General features: G+C 41.5%; 1 protein-coding gene across 1 annotated transcript in view; it reads left to right on the top strand.

Annotated features, from left to right (window-relative positions):
* The window catches only part of RNF130 (ring finger protein 130), a 110,536-nt gene that overhangs the window by 19,754 nt on the left and 86,246 nt on the right, over nt 1–4,536 (top strand). The window lies entirely within an intron of this gene.

Here is a 4,536-nt window from a genome sequence, read left to right as displayed (position 1 = left end):
TGGGTTTTTTTTATTTGAGGCACAGTCTAGCGCTGTCACTCAGGCTGGAGTACAGTGGCACGATCTTGGCTCATTGCAACCTCTGCCTCCCGGGTTCAAGCGATTCTCCTGCCTCGACCTCCCAAGTAGCTGGGATTACAGGCGCACGCCACCATGCCTGGCTAATTTTTGTATTTTTAGTAGAGATGGGGTTTCACTGTGTTGGCCAGGCTGGTCTTGAACTCCTGACCCCATGATCCGCCCACCTTGGCCTCCCAAAGTACTGGGATTACAGGCGTGAGCCACTGTGCCCGGCCATGTGGAGGTGCTTTAAGAGTCAAGAGCAAGGCATTTGCCCCATTTTCTCTCTCTTTGGTACTTAGCATGTTGCTAAGCATAGAAGTTACTATTCATTTAGGTGAAGAGCCCATAATTGTTTGGTTCCTGTCAAGAGGTAAATAAGTCTCATTACTTTTAATATTTTTGGACTCAGCAGGAAAAGCCCTAGAGGAAAAAAAAATTTAAGTTCTATAGTAAAATATTTTGTATTATCTATCTTGAAATTTTTATCAAAACCTCTAATAAGTTTTTCCTGGCTATATAATTAATAAATGCAAATAATTCAGAGATAGTATCCTCTTATAAAATGTGGCAGGTAAGAAAAATGGAAGTACAGTAATTCTGAATTGGAACAGAATTGCTATTGACAAATTTTAAAGGCTCATAGTTATATAGATATTTTACACCGTAATATGTCTTCACTTAATAAATTTCTCAAGTGTAAACAACTGGTATTAAATTTTGGAGTAATACTACTTAATCATAGTCATCAGTCTTCTTGGAAAGTTGTTATAGAGTTGTTGTTTTCATTATTTATAGTTTCTTAATTACAGGAGGGAATAACTGGGTAGAATGAGTATACTACAGTATTAAGTTCCTGTTTATGAAAACCTCTTACTTTCTTCTGAATAATAAATACCACTTTTTGGAACAGAAACCTCCTATCTTATTCTTGCTTATTTTGTATTGTACTACCAATATAAATGTTTTCAGAGACCTTTTATGGATGATGATTAAATGAATTTTGGGAAACAGGAAGTTTATTTTGCTTATACAGGCCATTGTTGGATTTTTTGATCATGCAGTTGTTCATAGAATGTGGTCTCAGTGGGCAGGATTCCTTTAGGAGAGTTTTAAAGTCCTCCTGCAGTATGTTTGATAACTTTTTTTTTTTGAGACGGAGTCTCGCTCTGTCGCCCAGGCTGGAGTGCAGTGGCCGGATCTCAGCTCACTGCAAGCTCCGTCTCCCGGGTTCACGCCATTCTCCTGCCTCAGCCTCCTGAGTAGCTGGGACTACAGGCGCCCGCCATCTCGCCCGGCTAGTTTTTTGTATTTTAGTAGAGACGGGGTTTCACAGTGTTAGCCAGGATGGTCTCGATCTCCTGACCTTGTGATCCGCCCGTCTTGGCCTCCCAAAGTGCTGGGATTACAGGCTTGAGCCACCGCGCCCGGCCATGTTTGATAACTTTTGCTCTGTGGTTGCACCCCTTGCTGTGTCTTTTCATGCTTAGAAGAGTATGAATATTACTGAACTGCTGTCTTCTGAGTGGACTGTGACACTGTCAAAAGGAAAGGTAAAGAAGATGAGACTTGGGATCTGTGAGTGGTGGTTACTAAGAGCGGAGGAGTGTGGGGTGCTGCTGAGCTTGGGGAAGCCCACATATTTCGGCACGGAAACTCCCAAGGGCACCAGACTGGATCACCAAGACAACACAGGATGAATGTCAGTGAAACAAACAGAAGGAAAGAGGTTTTTTTTAAGCATTCAAGAATGAAGGAATTATTACTGTTTTTAGAGATAGAGTCTTGTTCTGTCACCCAGGCTGGAGTGCAGCGGCATGATCATAGTTCACTGTAATCTTGAACTCCTGGGCTCAAGCGATCCTCCCATCTCAGCCTCCTGAGTAGCTGGAACTACCATGCCTGGCTAATTTTTTTTATTTTTTGTTTTGTGTAGGGATGAAGGTCTTACTATGTGCCCAGGCTGGTTTTGAACTGCTCGCCTTGAGTGATCTTCCCACCTTGGCCTCCCAAAGTGTTGGGATTACAGGCGTGAGCCACCACGCCTGGCCAGAAAGAATTACTGTTGGCTTTTTCACATGTAAAACTCTGTGAGATAATATCTCAATCTTTATAAGTAAGTAAAAATTAAAGATGGGAGAATTTCAGTAACCTGTGATGGTTACACAGCTAGTAAGCAGTTGATCTAGAACTTGGAGCACAGGTCTTGCTGATTCCATAACTATGTTGTTTCCTCTTTACTACATTGTACATGTATGCGAGACCACAGGGAAGAAGAGATTAGTCACAGACAGATGATTAAATATTACACAGAAGGCAAGGGAACACGTCACTTTAGATATTCTTGATTTTGCATTTTCTTCCAGGGTTTGTGCAGCAGTATGTTTTGAAAAATAACAAACAAAACACCTAAAACCAGTTCTTTGGTTATTCCCTGTCTGGATACAGTATTAGACATTTTTCTAAGACAGGAGATTATCGTAACAGGTCGCGGAGCTGCTTTTATTTTAAACAGCATAATTATCGATGAAACAGGGAAAGTAAACAATCTGTTTCAGGATTTTAAAATTTTACAGTACATTGACTGTGTCTTTCAATTGCTCCTAAAGTTGTGACATAGGCTTCTATCCCCCTATTTAATTTGGTTGAGGAAGGGTTAAAGTTTCAGAGTGCAGAAACCTTTTAAGGAACAGGGTAGGTAATGTTTGTATACAATATCAATCATGAAAAATTGTGAAAACATTCATCTTCCATTTCATGTAATGGGAGACCTTTGGTAGCAAATATGCTCTTGTTGCAGTCTCTCACCACAATTAATTATAAGAAAATCTGGAGAAAGATATTTAAGTGGGAATGATAGATGTAATAGTTCTCTGCAGTTAGTGACATCTTTACATTTTACAATTTAAGTAGTATAAGGATTTAGTTTCTTTTGCTAAGCTTGTGCTTCCAGGTGTGTGGAAAGCCAACATTTTCCCTCTGGCGTCATCTCTTTACTACAATTAATGCTTAATGTTTCTATGATTTTTTTTTGAGACAGGGTCTTATTCTGTCATCCAGGCTGGAGTTCAGTGGTGCGATCATGGCTCAAGCAATCTTCCCCACTCAGCTTCCCCAGTAGCTGTGAATTCAGATGCGTCCCACCACACCTAGCTGATTTTTTGTATTTTTTGTTTCACTTTGTTGCCCAGGCTGGTCTCAAACTCCTGGGCTCAAGCGATCTACCTGCCTCAGCCTCCCAAAGTGCTGGGATTAACACACGTGAGCCACCACATCTTGCTATGTTTTTATGATTTATTTACTTCTGATGTCACCCCTTTAGATCTATGTGCTGTGTTCCCTTTCCTCGCTTCCTTCCCGGCACACAGAGGACCGACAGGGCTGACTCAGGGCACAGGGCTGGCACCCTACGCCACGGTGTACCAGCAGTCTTCAGACTACCTTTGGTGACTTCTCTCCCCTCCTGGACTACCCTTCTGTCTCATTTGAACCTGTTATAAATGTGAAAGTGGGAGTGGGAAGAGCAGCCGGGGGCTTCTTAAGATTTGCAGAGGATGTCAGAACCATGATGGCCGTATGTGCAGAGTGAAAAATTGAGGAGCTTACTCTGACAGATTTAAATGTACTTATGAGTATTTTAAATAAACTATCCCAACAAATCCAGAACAGTGGCCATGTAATTTGTAGTACCAACATTCTTAGTGTCTTCTTGTAACCTGTTAAACAGATGGATACAGTAAGTGTATCTTGATAGAGAGTTGTGGGGTGACTTTTGCTAATATAAATTAGAGGAATAATACATTTATTCTACTTAGATGTTATTTTAACTACTTCAGCTTTCAAATATAAGCCAAAACCAAACTTGTAAATTTTCCTTAGACATGGATGAAGAACTTTGCTCAAACATGGTTGAATTTCAACAGGATCGCTTAGTAACTGAACCAAGAATTACATTGGCTTCCTCATCGGCCCCCAGTCCAGTCTCCTGCTTTCTCACAGCGGGGGTACTGGTGGTGGGGTGTGGAGAGGGCTAGCACCTGAACACGAATGAGTAAAAGTTGGGGTTACATCAGTCACCTGGGTTTCTCATCTGTGTTGGCCTTTTCTTCCTCCTCCCTTTACCGCCCTGTACTGGATATTATCAGTCTTTTTATTTTTTAACAGTCTGTAAAGTTAAGAAATTTTCATTGTTTTAATGTGCATTATATTACAGTTCATTGGAGTGTCTCTCCCTGTAGACACTGATTCATTGCATTGTTTGTGGATGTGTTCATAGCTCTGCTGGCTACGAGCTGCTTGATGTGCTTTAGCTCTGTGTGGTATTCGGAAAGCAGCTGACGCTTTGATAAAGACTTGGTCAGCACAAGAAGAGAAAACCAAACACCGCATGTTCTCACTCGTAGGTGGGAACTGAACAATGAGATCACTTGGACTCGGGAAGGGGAACATCACACACTGGGGCCTATCATGGGGAGG

Source organism: Colobus angolensis, unplaced genomic scaffold, assembly GCF_000951035.1.
Source record: "Colobus angolensis palliatus isolate OR3802 unplaced genomic scaffold, Cang.pa_1.0 Scaffold404, whole genome shotgun sequence".
Lineage (NCBI taxonomy): Eukaryota > Metazoa > Chordata > Mammalia > Primates > Cercopithecidae > Colobus > Colobus angolensis.
This window is presented reverse-complemented; position numbering and strand designations above follow the sequence as displayed.